The 25,513-nt window shown below is 37.5% G+C and overlaps 1 pseudogene; it reads right to left on the minus strand.

The window, feature by feature from the left end:
* Nucleotides 1-782: 782 nt before the first annotated feature.
* Nucleotides 783-25,513, minus strand: part of LOC126963120 (putative ankyrin repeat domain-containing protein 30B-like) — a 126,383-nt pseudogene continuing 101,652 nt past the window's right edge.

Below are 25,513 nucleotides of genomic sequence, written 5' to 3' on the forward strand. Positions count from 1 at the left end.
AATAATAATAAATTCACAGTATCTGGTGATAGCAATTAATAGTCACATAGGATAACCTAAAATTAATATTCTTCAAATGAAACAACTTAAAGCAAACAGTTATCCTAAAGACAAAATGGTTTTAAAAAACTCCTATTTCTATTTAATTTTGCTTTTTTTTCCTTTGGGACAGAATCTCGCTCTGTTACCTAGGCTGGAGTGTGGTGGCACTATCTCAGCTCATTGCAACTTCTGCCTCCAGGTTCAAGCGATTCTCCTGCCTCAGCCCCCCGAGTAGCTGGGACTACAGGCATGTGCCACCATGCCCAGCTAATTTTTGTATTTTTTTAGTAGAAACGGGGTTACACCATGTTGGCTAGGCTGGTCTCAAACTCCTGGCCTCAAGTGATCCAACCACCTTGGCCTCTCAAAGTGGTGGGATAACAGGCAACAGTTACCATGCCCAGGAAATATTGCATTTTTTAAAAAGTGTATAAAAAACAGAAGTCAGAAAAGTACTATAAAAGTGTTAATCATTCAATATTGAATTATAAAGTAAACTTAAAAAGTTCATACTTCTTAAAACTAATAGAGAACCACTTTAGCTAACAGAAGCTAATGCAACCAAAAACATCAGATTACACATAGGAATCAGTCAATATAATAAGAGAAGATAAATCCTACTATAAACTGTTCTTTATATTGACCAGTCAAAATAATTGCTTTTCTTCTGATAATTTGTGTTGATATTTTCACTATAATCTAATAATTTTAAGTAAATGTTATTTAAAATTGTTATTACTCTAGAACAAGTGTTATTACTCTAGAACACTGCACAAGTGTTTTTTAATAAGAAAAGAAATACTATACCATTTAAACCTATTGACTGCATTCGCATTTGCATTTTTTGTCAGTAAAAATTCCACAATTTGCTCACTTCTTTTCGTTATGGCCAGTAAAAGTGGTGTGAGGCTAGCCTGTAAAATAGCAAAACAATTTAAAATTCAGGAAATTACATATTTCTCAGCTGAACTGAAAACCTTATATAATATCCTATGAACTTAAACACATAAAATAGAAAGTAAGTCAATAGCAGTCCCTTCTTTGTCCCTTTTCTGTGCTTTCCCATGCACTGCACCTTCCCTTGTAAATATTCAGCCTCTGCATCACCATGTTAACTCTGGTTATCTCCAAAAATCATTATATTATGATGATTTTATGGTTTCCCATCTAAACCAAGAGCTTCTTGAGGGCAAGGGCTGTATCTTTTATCTCTATATCCTTAAACCCTAAGACATAGTAGTAAATACTTTGTTTTTGACTAAATTAGTAATCTAAATTGTTACTTCTAAAGCAGTGTTTCTTAAACTATATTCCAAAGAATAATTACCTTACCAGAAGCACTATACCTCAACAGATTCTACCATTATCTATTTTCAAGAAATATTATAAAACTGTGAATTAAATGTCCATTATTCAATAAATGACTTGAGCTTTGACTATTCCTTATTTGACAATATATTTCTGTGGCAGACATTAACATTTGACAAATTATAATTTCAGGGATACAGATCTGAAAGTTTCCCAAGAAAAATGGAGGTTTCCTTTGGGTAATACCAACTCGCTTGATTCTCTTCTATCAATAATCCCAAGATCCCAGATGCCGATGTCAAGCACACCTGTTCTACATGGGTCACTAAGGAAGTGACTCTAAATTAATAGAGATTGGCTTCAAATGAACTTTGATTGCTTATTATTAAATGGTCCATGGGGTTTTCCTATTACAGACAATAGAATTTTATCTCAGCTATTAAAAATTCAGTATGAAAGTTTATTCTCAATTATAATGATAATCCTAAGATTCTAATGCATATCTACTTCTTAAAATGCAACAATCCATTTTTATTCTGGTTTCTATGTAGTTGCTACTTAATTTTTGGCAAAATATCAAAAATATGAATAAAATGACTTATTAATGAAAGTTCTAACTCATCTATATGGATTAGCATAATAGAAGCCACTAAATCACTTGAATTTTAAGGGACAATTCTGAGGAGAAGGATGTAATATTTTCTGCAATAGGCATAACCTATTCAAATATAACCATGATTAATCTAAAAAGGCTTAAAGGCATTTTAATAGAAGATAATTATTTATGGTTTATATACAGAAAAATCATTGTTTAAAAAGTCTTCTAAATTCTAGAAGTCAACCCCATTATTAATGAATTAATGTAAAATATAAACTATACAAACTATATATTATAAACACCTATCAACTGTCTTGAATACCTTGAAATCTTTACCAAAATATACTATGAAAGAGGAATTGATAACTGAAATATTTGCAGAGGCAAAAGAGATAAGTCAAGTAAGTGATGTAACTAGGTGGGCACAGAAGCAAACTGGAAACATATGCTTTATGTAAAGCTAGAACGTCTTCATAGTATACCAAACAGTCATATGGGCTCAAGAGACACCAGATTCAATCCTTTAAGAGGAAACCCAGATTTCTGCATATTTCCTAAATTTTACATGTTGACTCAATTTATGCAGGCAAATTTTGCTTTCCTCTAGTTTTACACTAACTGGAAAGAAAAAAAAACACTTGTGTGGGAAAGAATATTTGAAAAACTTTTACCTTTAACAAATTCAAATATTTACCATCAATGCACAGAAAAGCCATACTCTCTAATAGTTCTTGTAAAAACATAAATATTTAAAGTAAAATCTTAGACAATTAACTTCTTTCAAGCTATTTTCATTCAAGGAATGTTTGAGCTTCCAAATATAAAAAACCGTACACATGTTAATGTTAAAACAAATTGATTTCAAATATTTTGAAAATAACATTGGTTAATGTCTACCTTGTTTTGCGTTTCGACGACTGCACCGTGGGACAGCAGTTTTGCCACCACTGACAAATTCTTATTATAAAACAGCATAATGGAGAGCTGTGTTGCCATACACATCTACAATATTTAGACCGGCACCAGAGTCTACCAGAATATTTGCACAATCCTCCCTCTGGCATTGTAGAGCCTGTCAGTATTAAAGCAAGAATTATTATAAACTAAATAATTTATAATATAAATTATAAAGAATATAAATTATAAAGTATAGGAAATCAAAATAAATATTCCACAGGTTTCAAAACTAGTTGTATTTCAATGAGATAAATTCATTTTTATTCTATGTATTTAAACTAAATCTATCTCCTGCTGAAAAAAACTGGCTACTGTTTACCTTCATCAGAGGTGTCCTGTTTTCACCATCAAGGACGTCAAGCTGGCACTTTCTGTCTACCAGAAATGTTACTACTTCCGCATGGCCGTTGACACAGGCCCAGTGTAGAGCAGTCCTATGAGAGTGAGAGGACTTGTTGGCAAAGTGTAGTCCACTGTCTCAAAACATACAATTATTTATGTAATTGTAAACATTAAATACCATGCTCTTTTTCTGCCTTCAAAACAAATATTTAATATTCTCCTGAAGAAAGTACAGCATTCATTTGCTCTCATTACTCACTGCATTAATGAAAGAGTGGTCCATCTGAATAGAAAGAGCTTGGTCTTTGGATTCAGTTCAACTTGGGCTTGAATATTACTTTAAGGTCTTTCACTTTCTAGCTGTCACTTAAACTTTCTGCACCTCAATTTTCTCATCAATGAAATGAAGATGAATACAGCAGTTATCTCACAGGTTATCACTATGATGCCTCAATGAGAATCTATGCAAAGTATTTTGGAGAGTTCCTAGCACATGTAACAGCTCGGTAATTGTTAGATACTATAATTATTACTACTGCTTAACAAAGACAACATTTTAAGTAAAATGGTGCAATTATGCCTACTTTGTGGTGTGTTTTAAAGGTTAGAGATAACATTGTGTTTTAATGATTCTAAGATGCTCAATTTCTCATATTTTAACATTTCTGATTGAAATGCCACTTATAATTCATTATTTATTACCACTATGTTTGGCAGAAATTTAAACAATCTTTTACTGGTGCATAAAATAAGGAGGCATCATACAATTCACAGTGCCTTCCAAGAAGTGGAATATAGTATATACAACAGGACAAGGGCAGTCCTAGTCACAGGATTAACACTGAAAAAAATTTTAGCCTTTTAGAGTACTAAGCAAAAGGAGAGTTGAAATAAAAACAACAAATTATTAAAACACAGTACTTCTTTAATATTTTAAAAGCTTCAAGCCAAAGGAAACTTGGGATTCAAATAAATAGGTATGGCTCATCTAATTCTGTATTTAGATTTATAGAATGTATGTAAATTCTATTTAGATTTATAGAATACATGTAAATTAGGTATTTCCAATGATTAATATTGCTATTTAAAGCTATTATAAATTTCCAAAATTACTAGTTTCTCACTTCAGAAGTGTTTTTGTTTGAAAGATGAGAGGAAAAGCTTCAATTGAGATTCAATCCTAATACTCCAATTTTAAATCTCTCACTTTGCTCAGGCTGAGCAAGTAAGTGTGAAATTTTTAAGGATGAAAGGGTCTTGAGAGTTAGAATGTATCTTCTACATAATAGGCATTCAGCTTACATGCGATAAATGGATTAAAAGAATGGATCAATACAGTTGGGAAGTTCAGTATCTTAAAAAACTGCTATAAATAAAGCACTTATATTTGCTCTTTTATTTTTCTAATAACACTACACTAAAGTGATTAATCTATAGTTATTGACATATGTAATAAATCTATATAATAAAAATGTGTCTAATAAAATATGTAAATCAATAAGCACAGATAAAAAGATTCTCTTCTGAAGATGCTAAAAGTTCACAGAACATACTAATCCACAAAAAATAAAAATTAAAATATAGAAAGCAAGAAACTATTTTATCTGTGTAAAATTCATATTGCTGCTCCTCCCAAAAATTATTTTATTAATAATAAACTTTTACTAATAGCATTGTCCATGCTCAATGCAGAAATCAAAGATAATAAAAAGGAAAAACATTTTATATAAAAACAAATGTCCTTCACAAATTTTATATTTTGTACATAATTTCAGATAACACAAGACCATAGTCTGTGTGTATGTATAATCAAACTGAACTTTACTTTACCCTCACTTAGTATACCAAAATACATTTTCAAATGTCAACATATTTCTGAATATATTTCTACCTTGAGTGATCACATATTATCCCATGCTGTAAACTCACTGAAATGTATTTATAAAAGCCATTAAATGGATTTTTAATACATTGATATTTCAAGCAGTGCTCAGAAAAGAAATTGTGTGTATGTTTCATTATTTTCTAAAAATATTTTTGTGTAATAGAATTGACCACTAATGGGCATATACAATTTTTAAATATGGTACTTACCATCATATTGTCTATTTGAAAAGTCATCTGCAACTTAAACTTTAAGGAGTACTATAAATATCACTGCTTTTTATCCGCACAAACTTTGTGGATAGAGAACAGTATTTGACTCCTTTTTTAACTTAAATGCCTTCCCTAACCGGGAACACTAAATTTGTTTCCTTTGTGCATAGGTCACTTGCAGATCTTAAAAAAGGACTTTGCCCAATTTTAAATTACAGGCCAAGTACTTTTTTTAGATCTGCAATTTAGATCTCTAATTTAAATTGCCCAATTTTAAATTAGAGGGATTTTTGTTGATTTGAGTGAATTCTCTATAAAATGAAGAGTTTTAAATCTAATATATATATACACACACACACATATAGTAAATATTTTTACAAGTATGCTGCCTTTTATTTTTTCTCATATGCAGGGTGGTTTAATTTTTGTTTTACTAAATTGCCCTTCAGAATGCTTGCTTCTGACAATCTTAGAAAAGTTTTGTCAACATAAAAATATATCTGTGTAAATAGGCATATATGTTTTCTTCTGTTATTTTTATCATTTTGTACATTAAAAACTTTTAATCTATATTCCATCAGGAACTTATTTTCTGGCATAAAAATCTAATTTTCTCCAAAAAGCAGGCATTTTACTTAGGAAACTAATTCTTTTCCTACTAGTATAAAGTGTGACCATTACCAAGTTCTAAATTCTTACATATGTTTGGGTGTTTCTGGATTTTCTATTCTGTCGTATTAATTTACCTGTCTTTTCAGCTGTTAGTAAACAATTTGTGATTTTTTTTTTTTTTTTAGAGAGAGAGAGAGTTTCTCTGTCACCTAGGCTGAATTGCAGTGGTGGGATCTCCGCTCACTGCAATCTTCACCTACCGGGTTCAAGCGACTCCTGTGCCTCAACCTCCCCAGTAACTGGGATTACAGGCACCCGACATCATACCTGGCTAACTTTTGTGATTTTGTAAGAGATGGTGTTTCACCTTATTGGCCAGGCTGTTCTTGAACTCCTGACCTCAGGTGATCCACTCGCCTCAGATGCCCAAAGTGCTGGGATTACAGGCGTAAGCCACCGCGCCCGGCCCATCTTGTGCAAGTTAATAGCGCATTTTGGTATCTAGAAGGGCAAGACTTTTCTACTCCATTACAAAATATGTAAAATGTCATCACAATAGTAAAAGCCTGTGTAATTCAAAAAATGTTAAAACGTTGATAACTTTATTTGGTTTATGTAAAATTGATAAAGAACTCGCATCTTAAGAAAAATCAGTCTTCTTAAATTCAAGAACATAAACCATCTTCCCACCTCAAAGTTTCCTTCTAAGGTCCCTCAGCAAAGAACATATTTACATAGACATTCATTGATATCAAAATGGATATTGGACTTTATCCAAAGAATGTTTAGCCAAGAAGTACATATATTATGGGAATTATTTCATTATGCACCATTTCATAATGTAGCTAACATTATCTTTTAAAGCTTGTACATTAAAAGTAAAATCCTGTATGTACTTAATTTTGTGAGTTAAATCATTAAAATTCTCTACACAGTGCTCTGTGAGAGGAAATAGGAGTGAAGGAGAAAGCAGCTAAAGTTTGGGGTTGATTTTAAGGTGGCCTGGGCCTTCTGCCCAGCAGGGCGCCCCCGTCCCAGGCCTGGGGGCCTGCCCTGGAAGAAGGCCTAGACCCTGGGGCCCATGGTGGCCGCCCTGCCGACAGCCATTCCTCCACCTGCTCCCTTCCTCCCCAGGCCCCCCAGCCCCCGACTCTGAAGGGGAAATCCTCCTGCAGCCACCATCTCCTTCTGCAGCCCTGGCTCAAGCAGGGCCTGGTACCTCTTCCTGGCATCTTTTACATTAAGGTTGATGGTCTTCTTCTTCACTGTCATCTTCTGCAGCTTTGAGACTTGGCCCCGGGAGGCAGCTTTATGGATCTTTCTAAGATCCCCGTACTGGATGATGTAGGAGTCGTTGTTGGTGTACACTAGCTGGCTGAAGGGGCTCGGGCGCTCCTGGCCCGTGGGCAAGTCATTGCCACCACCGACTGGAGAGAGCCACTGCATGGCTGCGGCAACCTGCTAGAGAGAGCCCGCGCCTCCGGATCGCCCTCCCCCAAACCCCTCCGTTGGCCCTAGCTTCCCGCTAGCCCTTCCCCAGCCACCACCCGCCCCCTCCCACCCCGATCGTCTTTGCCCTTCTTCAGTCCACGCAGTGCCTCGACACCCGTAAAAAGTTCTGTTTTCGCCAAGCTCTTGCACACTCAGGCCTCTCTCAGCAGAAACGCGCAGAGCAGAGCCGTTAGCCAGCAGCGCATGCGCAGCTCAGCAGGCTGAGGAGACACGCGCCCTGGCCACGTTCCCCAGGCACCGCGTGCAGGTGGCAACTGCCGCTCAGGCACTTCCGTGTTGGCGGGCCTCCCTGGAACGGAACATGGGGGGCGCCATGCCACACGGCCCGCTTGACATAGCCACTCCCGGCCCCTCCTCGACCTGCGATCCAGGAGCTGGACCCTGGCACTGGGCACGGTGCAGCCTCTGGGGTGGCACTGAGGGTCGGTTCCCGCCCTCCTGCAGTCAGGGACCCACCCCCTGATTTAGGCGCCCCAGAGGCTTCTGGCCCAAGGATCCGCGCTGCTGGTGACACTGACAGTGTCAGGGTTGCAGCCCCTGCTGCTGCGTGCCATGTTCAGGTAGGAGCTGTACCTGAGTCCATGGTGGAGGCTAATTTTGTATTTTTTTTTTAGTAAAGACGGGGTTTCTCCATGTTGGTCAGGCGGGTCTGGAACTCCTAGGCTCAGGCGATCTGCCCAGGATCGCACAGTCCTGATCCCAGGACAGATTGCCTGAGCCTAGGAGTTCCAGAACTGCCTGACCAACATGGAGAAATCTCATCTCTACTAAAAAAAAAAAATACAAAATTAGCCGGGCATGGTGGCACATTCCTGTAATCCCAGCTACTAGGGAGGCTGAAGCAGGAAAATAGCTTGGACCCAGAAGGCGGAGGTTGCAGTGAGCCGCCCATGGAACATGGGCAGCGCCATACCACACAAGCCCGCCTGACATAGCCACTCCCGGCCCCTCCTCGACCTGCGATCCAGGAGCTGGACCCTGGCGCTGGGCACGGTGCAACCTCTGGGGTGGCACTGAGCGACTGTTCCACCCTTCTGCAGCGGGGGACCCACCCCCTGACTTAGGCCCCCTGGAGGTTTCTGGCTCAAGGCTCCGCGCTGCTGGTGACGCTGACAGGGACGGGGGACGAGCCACCACACCAGGCCGATGTATTCCTTTCTGATGAATAAATTGACTGGGTGCCAATTTATCATCAGAAAATATGGATTACTTCACTAAACCATCTCCCAAACCTCTCCTCTCGGTGCTCTGCCTTGGTTACTTTTTTTTTTTTTTTTTTTTTTTTTTTTTTTTGAGACAGAGTCTCGCTCTGTTGCCTGGACTGGAGCGCAGGGGCGCAATCTCGACTAACTGCAACCTCTGCCTCCCAGGTTCAAGCAATTCTACTGCCTCAGCCTCCCAAGTAGCTGGGATTACAGGTGTGTGCCACCACGCCCAACTAATTTTTGTATTTTTTAGTAGAGACAGGGTTTCATCATGTTGGTCAGGCTGGTCTTGATCCTGATCTCATGATCCACCTGCCTCGGCCTCTCAAAGTGCTGGGACTACATGACAAGCATAAGCCACCGTGCCCCACTGTAATTTTTTTTTTTTTTTTTTGGAGGCGGAGTTTCGCTCTGTCACCCAGGTTGGAGTGCAGCGGCGCATTCTCGGCTCCCTGAAAGCTCCGCGTCCTGGGTTCACGCCATTCTCCTGCCTCAGCCTCCAGAGTAGCTGGGACTACAGGTGCCTGCCAGCACGACTGGCTAAATTTTTTTGTATTTTTAGTAGAGACAGGGTTTCACCGTGTTAGCCAGGATAGTCTCGATCTCCTGACGTGATCCGCCCGCCTCAGCCTCCCAAAGTGCTGGGATTACAGGCTTGAGCCACCGTGCCTGGCCAATTTCTTTTTTCTTTTCTTTTGATTTTTTTTTTCTTGAGATGAGTTTCTCTCCTGTGGCCCAGGCTACAAGGCAATGGTGTGATGGGCTCACTGAAACCTCCGCCTCCCAGGTTCAAGCAATTCTCCTGCCTCAGCCTCCTGAGTAGCTGAGATTACAGGCATGTGCCACCATGCCGGCTAATTTTGTATATACATATGTATATTTTTTTTAGTAGAGACAGGGTTTCTCCATGTTGGTCAGGCTGGTCTCAAACTCCCGACCTCAGGTGATTCACCTGCCTCGGCCTCTGAAAATGCTGGGATTACAGGCATGAGTCACCACCGCCTGGCCAGTTACTTTGCAATTTAAGTAACATAAATGCTGGCTGGGCACGGTGACTCTGGCCTGTACTCCCAGCACTTAGAGAGGCCGAGCCCAGTGGATCACCTGAGGTCGAGGTCGAGACCAGCCTGGCCAACATGGAGTGAAACCCTATCTCTACTAAACATACAAAAATTAGCTTCTACTAAACATACAAAAATTAGCTTGCGGCCTGGCACGGTGGCTCAGGTCTGTAATCCCAGCACTTTGGGAGGCCGAGGCGGGCAGATCACCTGAAGTCAGGAGTTGGAGACCAGCCTGGCCAACATGGCAAAACCCTGTCTGTACCAAAAATATCCGGGCGTGGTGCTGCCTACCTGCAATCCCAGCTACTAGGGAGGCTGAGGCAGGGAGACTCACTTGAACCTGGGAGGCAGGGGTTGCAGTGAGTGGAGATCAAGCCATTGCACTCCAGACTGGGCAACAGAGCGAGACTCCTTCTCAAAAACAAAGTCTAACTAAAAATAAAAATAAAAAGTCTAACAAATTGTAGAGACATTTCATTAACTTGCAGTGTTTTCTTTGTTAGTTTACACTAAAATTTAATTATTTATTCCAGAATAGGCTAGAAAGGTATAATGGCCTCTCTTTTCCATTGGAGATGAAAAATAGGAATGATTATTCTTGGCTCTTCAGGAGTCCTTGAAGGTCCTTGGATCTTCACAAAGGAACTCACAATTTCTGTTCTTCTGACTTTTATCCCTAGTGAAATTGATTCTTCCCCATTAAGCATCAGTAAAATGACCAAAATAACGATAACGTGAAGAAGGGTTAATAACTAAAAACATATTCAAATATACATGGCCAACACTAAGACCTTGATCAACAAAAGGACAAAGAAAATGAATGCACTTTTAACACATACATGTATACATGGGACTATGTTCTTTTCACTAGTAGCGATTAAAGAAATGCTAATATAAAAAAGAGTAAATGAACCATCCTACACTATTAAAGGGGCATAAGAAAGGAATATCGATGGTCCAGTTAATAATACTACCAAAAAGGCATACTAATATTTTTCTGGGGGCATTGTAAATTAGCATAGTGCTTTTGAAGGAAATCTGCCAATATGTTTTTAAAAATAAAAGGATTTAATTCTCTTTGATCTACTGGCTTATGCTTTGGAATTTATTCTAAGGAAATTGTTCAAATGAGCAAAAATATACATAAATGAAATTATTTGTTGCATCATCATTTTCAATAGGGAGAATTTAGAAATTACTTAAATTCATCATAGAAATGTGGATAAATGATAGACTATCAACTTAGAAACATATTGTATTCTTGGCCAGGTGCGGTGGCTGGTGCCTGTAATCTCATCACTCTGGGAAGCGGAGGCGGGTGGATCACTTGAGGTCAGTAGTTCTAGACCAGCCTGGCCAACATGATGAAAACCGGTCTCTACTAAAAATACAAAAATTATCTGGGCGTGGTGCATGCGCTTGTAGTCCCAGCTACTTAGTAGGCTGAGGCAGGAGAATTGCTTGAACCTGGGAGCTGGAGGTTGCACTGAGCCAGGATTGTGCCACTGCACTCTAGCCTGGAGGACAAAGCGAGAACCCATCTCAAAAAAAAAAAAAAAAAAAAAAAAGAAACATATTGTATTCTCTCTTAGAAAGGGTAGATGAATGGAAAAGTATTAATAATGAAAATAACCAAAAATTGGACTTATAAACTATGGAATTATAACTATTAGTATTTGAAAATATATGCAGATCTACAATTCTTCACATGGAATTACAAAATTCAACATTTATGAATACCTAAACATAAGTTTGGTAAAATCTGATCTATGCTGATGTAGGGGTATTTATAGTCTTATTTTTTTTTAGACGGAGTTTTTGCTCTGTTGCCCAGGCTGGAGTGCAATGGCACAATCTCGGCTCAGTGCAACCTCCACCTCTGGGTTCAAGCAATTCTCTTGCCTCAGCCTCCCGTGTAGCTGGGATTAAGGCACCTGCCACCACACTCAGCTAATTGTTAATAGAGACAAAGTTTCACCATGTTGGCCAGGCAGGTCTCAAATTCCTGACCTCAGGTGATCCACCCACCTCAACCTCCCAAAGTGCTAGGATTACAGGTGTGAGCCACCGCACCCAGCCAGGGGTAGTCTTTACTGATCCCAGTTCATGTGATTATTCATATGATTTGCCACTAGGGATATTCCATAATATGCAGTATATTTATCACATTACCTTTCTAAAATCTAAATATTTTTGAATTGTGATTTCAAAGAAATCTGACTTTGAAATCTTAGTTTGAAATCTGATCCTAACGATTTCAGATAAGCTATTGGAAAATATTACAAATGACAAAAATTGTGCATTAAGATTAAATTGTTGATTAATTTAAGTCACCTTGCAGCCGAGTGTGGTGGTTCATACCTGTAATCTCAGCACTTTGGGAGGCTGAGGCAGGTGGATCACGAGGTCAAGAGATCAAGACCATCCTGGCCAACATGGTGAAACCCCATGTGTACTAAAAACACAAATATTAGCTGGGCGTGGTGACACAGGCCTGTAGTCCTAGCTACTCGGGAGGCTGAGGCAGGAGAATCGCTTGAACCAGGAGGCAGAAGTTGCAGCGAGCCAAGATCGCACCACTGCACTCCAGCCTGGTGACAGCAAGACTCCATCTCAAAATAAATAAATAAATAAATAAATAAATAAATAAATAAATAATTTCGTATATCATAAGGGTTTAATTTTAAAAAAAAACTTTTTTGTAAAATATATGTATATTAGTATTATTAGTTCTTATAATTTCATCAATGTGAGGCATAAATAAAATTTGTTAAGTTAAAACTTTCATTATACATTCATTCATTCATTCATTCATTTTTTATTTTCAGACAGAGTTTCGCTCTATCATCCAGGCTGGAGCACAGTGGCATGATCTCGGCTCACTGAAATCTCTGCCTCCCAGGCTCAAGCGATTCTCGTGTCTCAGCCTTCCAAGTAGCTGGGACTATAGGCATGCGCCACCATGCCCGGCTAATTATTAAAAGTCCTATAAGAACATTAGAGTTCTGGGATTATTTTTTGTTTATTTAAGAGACAGGGTCTCACTGTATCACCCAGGCTGGGGTGCAGTGATGTGATCATAGCTCACTGTAGCCTTGAACTCCTGGGAAAAGCAATTCTCTCACCTCAACAACCCCAGTGGCTAGGACTAAGGTGCTTGCCACAACGCCCAGCTAGTTTTTAAATTTTCTGTAGAGATAGGTCTCACTATGTTACCCAGTCTGGTTTCAAACTCCTGGGCTCAAGGGATCCTCCCAACTTGGCTTCCCAAAGTGCTAGGATTACAGGTGTAAGCCACCATGCCAGGATAAGAACATGAGATTTCTCTTACCATCTGTTTATATCTAAGTGGAATAGTATAGTATTATGTGTCAGTGTTGAATTATTTTAAAGTATTATGCACTGAAACATGCTAATAATCTGGGTCAGTTTCTATCTTGACCTAGACTTAAACATATTAGCTAACAAGAGGGGCCCAAAATATTGATTACACACCATCTCCTTATTTATTTTTTTGAGACAGAGTTTTGATCTGTCACCAAGGTTGGAATGAAGTAGCATGATCTCGGCTCACTGCAACCTCCGCTTCCCCTGTTCAAGTGATTCTCCTGCCTCAGCCTCCTGAGTAGCTGGGATTACAGGCATCCACCACAAGGACCAGCTAATTTTTATATTTTTAGTAGAGAGAGAGTTTCACCATGTTGGCCAGGCTGGTCTCGAACTCCTGACCTCAAGTGATCCGCCCACTTTGGCCTCCCAAAGAGCTGTCATTACAGGCATGAGCCAATGCGCCCAGCCACCATCTCCTTTCATTAAAAATTTGTGAGCTGAAAATAATTCAAAGACAGTTATTTTCATATAGAGTCATTTAATCAAATAGGGATTAATATTAATGACTAATATTAATACTTATTTTATCTAAAATTATGTCTAACTGATTTTTCTAAATTCTCTGACTTGCTAATAATGTTAAACATTAGGTTTAATACATATAATTAGGTCTGTGTGGATGCACTATGTAAATAAAATTGTTTTTAACATTTTGTAAGGTCTGCTGCTTTACAAGTCTTATTATCTTTGTTCCATTTTGATACCAAAATTTTAACTGTGATAATTAGGCTGGAGACACCAAATCGAGGTATGTTTATATAATCACTCTCAAGGATCTCAAGGGTCACTTTCTGGTTGCATTATGAAAATTGTAAAAGGATTCAAGTATATATCCCTGATAATAGCTCTTGATAAATCATATAAATCTATATGATAGATACAGTTTAAGATTTAGATCTAGATAAATTCAGCAACTCTGTAATTTATCAAAGGGTTTTGGTTAAAATTGAAGACATTCCTCAATATAGAATTAGTTCTAAAAAATTTGTTGCAATGAAGAATGTTAACAACTTACCTTTGTGTTTTCTCTGAATACTGAGCAATTCAAGATAGACATAGAAGTAAAGCATAATGAAATAAACATGTGAGCTTTGTAGTTCATGGTGTTGTTGGCGCGGTGCTTAGCAACAGGGATTTTCCTACACTACACTCTCCATTACAGGGCACCCTTACCTACTCGGTCACATATGGAACAGAAACTTTATTGCTAAATTTACAGCATAGCAGAGGCAGAACAGAATTCAATTTCACTTCAGGCTGGGACATCCTAAAGAGAAAAAACACGGAATGGGTGATATGAGCTACCCTAGTTTATTCCTTTCTTCTAGTATCTCCAATCACCTCCACTTGAGGAACTACTGAACAAGAGCACAGGAGCAGTGCTCTAAATGACATTAGATGTCCTTCAATATCTTTGTCAGTCTAAATTCAAAGGAAATATTTTAACTCAAGTAAAAAGACTAGAAAAGAAAGCTAACCCATATGGGGATGCAGAATTTTTTGTTTTTGTTGTTTTAAAATCTCTTGTTTTTGGCCATAGGCACTCTGAGCTAGAAGAAAATATTTAGAAGGATGAGAAATCCTTCTGTATTGAATAAGGGAATTACTCCCAGATGGCAGTGGTGTAAATCTACTATGAAAATAACTATACACACACACACACACACACACACGTATGTATGTATGTATGTATGTATATGTGTATATATATGTGTGTGTATAAAAACATATGTATAAACATATAAATATAAACATATATAAAAATATGTTTATAGAAAATGTCTGGAATCTTTTTAGAGTCTAGAGTCCTTCTTGATGGCCTTAATTTATAAAAATAGCCTCAAATTATTTTATTTAATTAAAAACTGTAAGAGATTCACATTTTCTCCTCATAAGGTCCAATCAAGTATTTTTCTTTTGAATGAAGAAAAAAATAATACATTGTCTGTAAAAAAGTAACTCTTTGATTTAGTAGTTAGCAGTGAACAGTTGATATGGTTTGGATGTTTTATCCCTTCCAAATCTCATATTAAAATGTGACCTGTATTGTTGGATGTGGGGCCTTGTGGGAGGTATTAGGTCACAGGAGCAAATCCCTCATGAATGGCTTGATTCTCTCCCTTGGGTAATGAGTGGTAAAGAGTTTACAGGAGATCTAGTTGTTTAAAAGAATGTGGCACCTTCCCTTTCTCTCTTGCTCCCTCTCTTGCCCAATGACATGCTGGCTCCCCTTCAAATTCTGCCATGACTGTAATCTTACTGAGGCCTTCACCACAAGCAGTTGCTGGCACTATGCATTGTGTACAATCTGCAGAACCAATGGCCAAATAAATCTATTTTCTCTATAAATGACCCAGTATTAGGTATTTCTTTTACAACAACACAAACACACTAACACACTGGTGAAAATCAACTTAAATACTTAAATACAGGTAATAACATAAATTTAAAATGCAAACTAAGAGTTGTAAAATTTATATTTCCCCTTCAAAAATTAGCATTCTAAATTCTCTCCTTACAATTTGTTTTACTTTATACACTTTCAACTTCCTATGCTCAAGTTTTCAGAAGACATTGAATAACATCACATCATTAAAGAGAAGAAAAGGAAAAATTGACTGTGAAAATTAAGCATACAATGTTGAATTAATAGAGATTTGTTGAACAATTTTTGTTAATGGAGTTTATATTTTTAAGTATAAATATTTTTCTGCATATCTTTAAACAAAGTTTTTTTTTTTAAAAAAAAATATATTTTAAAAATATAGGATATTTACAGCAAATGGTCCCACGGATCCCAATTATTAAACAAAACACAAACATAAATTGATTTCAGTATATCAAATATGCCTTAATAATTATTTTAGGTAGCTATAAAAAGTAGAGTTACAAGATTGAGAGGCATTTCGACTTCTGGGAAGACTTTAAAAACATGAAGCTACATTTCCCACCACCATCAAAGATTTACGTGTAAGAGATTTGTCTTCATTTTGTTTTAATTAGAGCAAACAATTTGCCCATGGGCATCAAAACTTAGAATGAGTTTGACATCACAACACAGTTTATATTCTCTGAGGAAAAATGAAAGGAAACTAAAGAATTTTATTTTTCAGACATCAAATCACAAAACTAAACAGTCCAATTTTCTTTGGGTTCTCAGTGGTACATTTGTGTCTTCAGAGTTTAAAAAACCACACTTTTGGCCGGGCACTGTGGCCCCACGCCTGTAATACCAGCACTTTGGAAGGCCGAGGCAGGCAGATCACCAGACCAGGAGATGACGACCATCCTGGCTAACATGGTGAAACCCTGTCTCTACTAAAGATACAAGAAAAACAATTCACTGGGCGTAGTAGCGGGCCCCTGTACTCCCAACTACTCGGGAGGCTGCGGCAGGAGAATGGCTTGAACCCGGGAGGTGGAGCTTGCAGTGAGCCAAGATCACGCCACAACACTCCAGCCTGGGCAATTTTTCTTAAATCTGGAGGTCTAAAACTTTGCTAAAATAAACGTTTAGCGAGAAACAAGTTCACATGCGTTGGTTGCTGAAATAAACTGCTAAAGGGAATGCACTAAAATGTCGAACACAATTATACAAAGTAAATACTCATCGAACATGCCAGATGTTTCCTAAATTTTAAATTGTTAAATGGACATCGTGGAAGAATCATTTTAGTTTTAAATTCTATAATAAGCAAAATAACTTTCTTATACAGAAACATTTGTTCCTTTGTGTATAAACCAAATCAAATATCATATATAAGTTATACATAAGATATGAATCATGTATAATGCAACTTATCAAACATTTTAGATGAACATGTCAGTTTTTATATTATCAACATAGAACTGTTTTAAGATAAATCAATCATTTCTTCATTTTTCATCTCAATTTATAAGAGATGACATAAGTTACATGACTCAGCGAAATCTACACTGAAAGCACTGGATAAGTGAATTAATTCACTGGATAAGTGAATTGCAATTTTTGCTCAAATATGGAAAAAATCTGACTGATTATAATCAAAATCATCAACTGTCAGTTACTTTTTCTGCAAGCTCTTTACTTAATATAAAATCTAGACATTAAGAAACTAATTTATCCTCTTAAATGCTATAAACATTTTATTGCATTTCATTATTTCTTTAGTTGTCAATTTTGATAGTGTTTGACTAGAAGTCGAGAATAGGAAATCCACTAACATATCCACCTTGGGTGGGCCAGTTACTTACTTTCTCATTGCCTTGGTTTTCTTTCTTGAAAAGTGAAGAATTGTTTTCTTCATAATTATCTCATAATTGTTTTCTGAAAACGTAAAACACTGGTAACATTGCCTGGCATTGAGTAAATTACTAGTTTTTAGTATTAGTATCGATTCACATTTTTCCTACTTAAAATTAGATAATGACTCTTCATTTTCTATATGATTTTATAGCATACAAATTTAGATACAAATCAAGACATACTTGAGTATCTAGTAGATGCTCAGTAGTATACATTGAATAAAATAATGCATTATTCCTCACAATCTTCATAAGACAAGTAACTATCATCTTTTCCAAATGGACATGAAAGTTGCATGACAGAAAGATTCCATAACTAGATTTGTTGCCCAGCTTACCTGTAGTAGATCTAGGACTTCAAGACAGGCAGGTTCTTAACTTCTACACTCGATTAACCTATATGGCCTGCCTTTGTTCATGCTTTGCCATGTTTATCTAGTTCTCTGGTTCTTTCACTAGATTTTAGTTTCTTGAAGGCAAGTTTACCTCTATAGAACCTACCTCAGTGACTTACCAGGTACTGGGGAAGTAAATATTCAATGTTTGCTAAATTAAATAGCAAGTTACAACTGGGAGAATCTGACAAAGTAGAAAGACTTTGAAGCTAGTTAGACATAAGTCAAAATCATACTTTGGATATTTGTTATATTCTGCTCAAAATATTACTTAACCTCTCTGAGCCTCCCTTCCTCTTCTACACCATGGGACTGATATTACCTCCTATGAAGATTACGCACAATAGATAGGATTCATGTATTATGTTTATTTTCATGTCAAGTAATTCGAATACATTTTGTTCCATTTGCCCTGGGTTCTAAGTCAAAGGCTGGGAAACTTTTTCTGTGAAAAGCCAGATAGCAGGCCAGGCGCAGTGGCTCACGCCTGTAATCCCAGCACTTTGGGAGACCAAGCCAGGTGGATCACGAGGTCAGGAGATTGAGACCAACCTGGCCAACATGGTGAAACTCCTTTTCTACTAAAAATACAAAAATTAGCCGGGCATGGTGGCTGGTGCCTGTAATCCCAGCTACTCTGGAGGCTGAGGCAGGAGAACTGCTTGAATCCGGGAGGCGGAGGTTGCAGTGAGCCGAGATCACACCACTACACTCCAGCCTTGGTAACAAAGCAAGACTCCATCTCGAGGGAAGAAAAAAAAAACCCAGATAGCAAATATTTTAGCCTTTACAGACTATACAATTTCTGTTGCAGTGATTCAGCCCTGCTGTTGTGGTATGAAAGTAGCTATAAACAACACATAAATAAGTGGATATGGCTGTGTTCCAACAGACCTTCTCAAAAATGCTGCATGCCGGATTTTGCCTGGGTGCCATAGTTTCCAAACCCCTGTTCTAAAGCGTGACATCTGGGGTCACTAGCTAAAAGAAATTCTCATCTAAAACTACTGGATTAAACATTTTAAGATTGTTTATCATGTATTTATCTCTGGACACTGATTTCTTGTGTTGTAATTATAAATACTAATTATAGAAACAGGACAATTACAATTATCTTTGCAAAGAGTTTTACGTACTCAAAATGTGCATCCAATTCAGCCTCACACGTCAGGTGCTTAGCAGCACTTTAAAGATGTTGACCAGTATGAGCAGAATGGTTCATATTGAGTCCTTTTAAAATAGCCTCATGAGGGCAAGATGTTGACTTCTGGAGCTGAACCAGCCTAACCTGCCTTTCTTGTTCTTGTTTCTGTGCGCTGCTACCTCACGTGACTTGTCTATGTCCCGAATTTAAATCTTGTTTCCAATACTCCTATAATCCTCTCTTTACCTGAGTTGGTATTGTTCATCTCAATATCTTGTTACTGACCTTGGCTTGACTGTTTCTCTAGTCATTGAGTCCGAGATACCCCAAGGCGTTTTTCATAAATAGCTACCCCCTGTCCAGCATATTTTGTCACTTAGCAAGCTTGACAGCACTACTCCTGGGCTGTGAATTCCTTTTACATCCTTATTCATTTTAGGGTTAACTGAACTCCTTTGCCTTGTGTATAAGGCTCTGTGGGACTTGGCTCTAGTCATATTCTCAAAACTCCAAAATATAGTCAGGCCCCTTTCACATGCCTTGTTGTTTCACACTTCTGTGCCTGCTTTCTCTCTGTGACACACTTTCCTTGTTTGGGTATTTGGCAAACTTCTACTAATCCTTCAAACTCAGGGATGGCTGAATCTTGATTCTTCCCCATAAAGGTTCCCCTTTCCAACTAATATCACCTCTGTACTCTTATCCCTAATCTCAGCAGCAATCAGCCCCAGGAAACCAAACCAAAAGCTCTGCAGCAATTGACCCAGAACAGATAGGATTTATTCAATGACTACAGCTTCCCTTATTTTTGTTTCCACCTCAGGACCAACCAGAAAAAGCCAATATGCTCCCCAAACCAATTACAGGGGATGCCCTGCTTCTAGTTAGCACAACTGCAGCTTCTTCATGCCAACCACCTCAAATCAAAGCATACTTGAACCCTTCTCTTCTGTTTACTATGATGTTTTCCACTGCCCTGCCTACCTATGAGTTTCTAGCTAACACAGTGATGACGGCTGATTCCCTTACTTTAGAAAGCTCTGATAAAATAAGTGACTAAACAAGCTCTGCCTCATCTCATGTAGGTGAGTTCTTTTATTCCCACAATCCCTAGCACCAAGCATCATTAATATGTTAAATCTGCTCACACTGATGGGAAGAACATCAGGATAGGCAGTCAGACTAAGTCTAGAAGTGTTCTGTGGTGAAGCCCTTCTCTAAAACTTTCAGTACACTTAACCTAGGGACCAATCAGATCACAGGTCCGGTAGGATGTCTCATGAGCTAAATGGGAGCAGTGGACCAATGGAAATGTATATGTAGAAAAGCAAAGAATAAGAGATATAGAGAAGAGAGCTGCAAAGTTACTAGGAAAGTCTTAAACATCCCTCTACTTTTGCTATTATCACTGGCCTTCTGATCTGCAAGGATGAATCAACTTATATAAAGGGCCTAGAGTGGGACAGATGTTTTAATGTTTTTTAAATCAAAGAATAAAACCTCAAACATGAAAAGAATATGCATATTTGCAAATACTCTCATCTGGCTTTTTTCCTTTATTCTACAATACAAAGCAATTTCACTTTAAGTTCTCTGTAATATATTTTATAAGACAATACCAAGGAAGCTTAATCTATTTTACACATAGAAAAGACTGATCATGATATGAGGAATAGGTGTGCCTCCAGGAGCATTAGATCCAGCCATCAGTGCACACCAGTACACCTCTGATACCTGAAATTAATCTCAGCAGTGGGAAAGCTTAGTCATGCAGGCTGTGCTTCCTGCTGAAAGTAAAACCATCAAACTCAACACACATGCAGGAGGTTGCCTTTGAATCTTAAGGACCATTATCATTATCTGCCATAACTATGCCATAAGAATATTGCCTCTCTCATTTATTGCATTGAAAAACCTTAACATTTTTCCTCATTTCTATTGTATAATTAAATATCAAATGTATTTATTTTGGCAGTGTATCATATTAGGGAATGTGCTATGGAGCTGGAAAACATGAGTTAAAATCCTCATTCTAACCCTCAGATAAAGGACATGGTTTATCAAACCTTTAGTTTCCTAATCTGTATAATGGGTATGTGAACATCAGTATCTTGGGGAATATTGTGAAAATAATATTAGATAATGTGTGAAAAATATTTAGTGTAGTATAAGATAATAGGATTATTTTATTACTATATACTCTATGCATATGACTATACATATATGAGCATGTATATATTTACTAGGTATACATGATATATATTTTAACATTTAGATTGGGCTTCTTCAAATTAATAGTTATGCTGTAAGATGTTCCAGTATCTACATACCATATACAACATATCAGATGTAGTAAATTAAACTATGAATGTGTGTATGGCAATACATTTTAAAACTGTGATACCATTAAGCAATAAGGATGTTTGGCAGACAATTGGGCTCACTCACTACCAAAGTAACCACTCTGCACACCAGCTTCACAGCACAGACAATTCACACTTCTTTCTACTTCAGGGAAATAAAACCTATTACTGTTCTCCATGCTTTTTTATGTCACCATCGAATGCTCAAATATGTAATTATTGGGTCCATGGACAGTAATGACTCATGATTTATTTTATATTGCACGCATCCTTGCCTCCTTCCTTTTCCTGAGGTTCTGACAGCTTGACTACAGTGTCTTTAATGCTTCCTCTCAGAACTAATTCAAATTTCACCTCTGCCACAAATACATTTCTTTATTCACTCTTTCCTCTGTGTTACCATGGCACCTGCTTGTCCCTATGAAGGAGGATAAAACATCGACTTACGTTTTGTTCATTATTCTCTCACCGGGTGGATTGTGAGTTCTCTGAGGACAAGAGATGATGCTTTCTGTGGCTTTGTAGCACAGTGACAGCAAGTCACTTTATTCATCTATTCAGCACATTTGTTTGGTAGAAGTTCATTAAGTATCTACAACACGATATGCTATTAACGTGGGTTTCGCCAGCAAATAAGACAAGGCCTCTGCATATTTCCAGTTGAGCCAGGAAGATAAGCATTGGATAGGTAACTGCAGGCATGATGAGGAGTAGGGAAAAAGCAGTCTGAAGCTGAAGGGAAGGCAGGGTTGATGTTGCTAGGTGATGTTGGGAAGAGGTGTTCCAATCAGGAGGAATAGCATCTAGGCAGAATTAGTACTGTTGGAGCCAAGGGCTGAGCAAAGTATAATCGGGCTGGAGTTTGGGAAACCAGGGGGTCAGTGGTACAGAGTAGATCTGAAGAAAGAATATACCCAGATTTCTCTTGGACTTGTAGATTATTTTGCACAGTTTTAAGTGTTAGAAGAAGGCACTGAATGGTTTCAAACAAAGGAGTCACATGATCAGATTTGTAGTTTAAAAAGACATTTAGGTGTTGTATAGATTGGATCTGGGGATAAAGGGTTTCTTGAGAGACAAGTCAGAAAACCAGTTAAAACATCCAAGTAACATGTGATGGTGGCTCAGATCAGGATTGTGTCAGAAGCAATAGACAGGAAGAGGCAGCTTCAAAATATATTTAATGAGTAAAATGAACAGATTGTTGTCTTCATTTGCTATGGGAGGTTGTAAGGGGTGGAAAGGAGTCAACAATAAAACTTGGCTTTGAATTTGAGCAACTCTATCCTGACCCAAAATTAATCTTTAAGTCTAGGCAAGATTCTGGCATTCCTATGATTACAGCTCTCCAAAGGCTCTCCTTGTTCTGAGGGAAAAGTCCAGTTCCTTTGCATAGAAGGTAGACCACAATCAGAACTCAGCCTCAATGTAGAATTTTGTCCCTTTTATTTCACCAGTGCCAAATTCTGTGAAGTTTCCCAAACATGCTACATGGTTTATGCCTTCGGTATCTGCCCATAATTTTCCCTTTCCCAAACTTACACTTTTTCATATAAACTCCTGAAAATTCCAAAATTCCTTCAAAACTCTTATTGGGTAACATTGCTTAAAGCTTCTGTTAGCTTATTCCTTTCTATTGTTTTATCTTTTTTTATTTTATATAAGTTTATTTTATACTTATTACATTTCATTAGAATATTGTGGTTGTTGCTGTTTTTGCTTATGTATTTTTAGCACAGATATTTTAATCTTTTGACTTCAGCAGATTTGAAAGGTTGCTTTATTCTTTCCAGGCCTAGATTAAATTAAATATTAGGGTATAGAAAACTGAAACTAGAAAATTTTATACTTTTCCTTTTGGAGAGCCAAAGTTGCAAAACACACACACACACACACACACACACACACACACACACACACACACACACAGAGAGATTTTCTTTCAAAATTCAAAGGTATTTTTCTAGCCTGAAGTAATCAACCTAGAAACAGAAAAAATAGAAAGAAAAAATAAGAAAATCCTATATTAAGTTCAAGTCACTATGCTAGATCTCATTACTCAAATTATCTCATTTTATCTTTAGAATGATCCTGTGAGGCTAGTTACACTAGTTCTGTGCAATACTCAATCTCTACCTTTTAGAAACCCTAGGGATAAATTTAAGAACCTTTGCAGTGTTGCTCACAAGAAACTGAAAGACATGGTTCATTATTTTCCCCAGTGCAGACCCCAAATGACTTCTTCCTTGTTTGATATTCTACATTATAGGGAATGACATCATTAAGCTGGCACTCGGTTTATGCTGGGTAAAGGGGGAACCATGTCAGAGATAAATTAGATTGTTGTTCTGTCACAATAAAGATCTCATCTTTCATTGTAAAGGCTCCAAATTATTTCCGAAGCATCAGGGAAATGCACACAATGACAATAAACAAAAGGACAGCAAGAAAAATTCTTGGGATTCTCAGAGCCAGTTCTCAATGACCCTCTGCTCGCACAATGACGAATGTTCAAGACTTCCTAGAGTATTATTTATTATTTATCCATAATGTTTTGCTTTTTTTTTTTTTTTTGATGTTTTGGACTTGGGAATTATGACTTATTTGTCACTTCTGGAGAAAGACCTACCTTTCAGGCACCCATTTTCTTCATTTACATTATTAAATATAACAATACCAATTGGAAAGTATGATTGAGAACCTTAAATGAGTTTAGGAATATAAAACTCTAGCATAATGCATGACACAATCAATTATTTTTATTTATTTATTTAATGTTGGATTATTTCGAGTCTGAATTTTAAAAAGACTCTTGATATGCATACACAAAACTAAGTAAAAAAAAAAGTATGCTAATTTTCACTACACTTTGGATAGAATTGGCTGCTAAACTGCAGCATTAACCTTTCACAGGATGTGCTAGATTTACAGAGAAAGACCTTCAGCAGCAGAGGCCATATCAGCAATAAATGACTTCTTGGCCATGAACAAGCTAACTCAGTTTAGCTCAAATCCTAATAAAAAGTGTTTTTCCTTTTTTTTCCCTCAAGCAAATTTTTATGGAAAATTAGTAGCTGGAGAATATGACCTACAACATCAGGTTTGTTATAAATGCTTTATAGTGAAATGTTCCTTATTCGAAGAAAATAAAAATGCCAAGGAAAAATATATATGACATTTATAACCCTTTCACTTCAAAATGCATGAGAATTCTATATGGAAACATAAAAAGAACATGCTAATTCACCCTCTAAAGAACAAAGGAAAACCTGAATAAAAGGACAATGGCCTCAGGCTTAGTGATAAGAAAAGTTAACAGTGACCTGAATGTCAATTTGTTGGCCTATTTGTTCTTCGAAGTTTTTATTTTTTTCTTTGCAGTTGGTTAGAAACTGAATAATAGCTATGCCGATGACTATCAAATTTATAATTTAAATCAAACAACTTTCCTTGAATTTTAGACTCATTTCTGTCTCTTTCAAAAACTCCACTTGGGCATCACATAGCATTGTCAAAAGTTTAATCCAGCACTGTTCCCCAAAAACCTCTGTTATCTTATTTCATTTAAAGTTACCACGAAGCCATATGCTTAGTGACGCTTGATTTTCTTCACTCAATCATCCACATTCAAACCCACTTGATTCTTCTTCCTGAATATGCTCGAGTGGACCCACTTTCCTGCAACACCGTGACTACTAGTCTTCCAACACACCGCCTCTCACCTTGTCTACTGAAATAGTCTCTCACCTGCTCTCCTTGACTTCCCCTCAATTCACCCCATTCCATTTGTCACACTTGAGCCAAGGCTCTTTCTAGAATGTAAATGCAAATCTGTCCATAACTTCTCACTGTTTAAGTTCCTTCCAAATGTTCAAAGGAGAAATTTCAAACTCTTCTACATGGATACATAATCTTGCCCCTGCCAGTCTTTCAACCTCAGTTACTCTTTCCATCAACCTTTTTACTTTTACCATCATTGCCATTTCCTTTAACTGCCATATTAGCTCTCACATTTCAGCCTTTCCATTCACTATTCCTTCTATCTGAAGTACCATTTACAGCTTCTCTACCACTATTCAATAGTCACATTTCAACTTAGAGATTACTTTGTGAGGGAAAATTTCTCTAGTGCCACCCATGGCCAAGTGAATTAAATGCCCTTTTTGTGTACTTCCATAGAAACCAAACATTTCTCATAAC

Source organism: Macaca thibetana, chromosome 9, assembly GCF_024542745.1.
Source record: "Macaca thibetana thibetana isolate TM-01 chromosome 9, ASM2454274v1, whole genome shotgun sequence".
NCBI lineage: Eukaryota > Metazoa > Chordata > Mammalia > Primates > Cercopithecidae > Macaca > Macaca thibetana.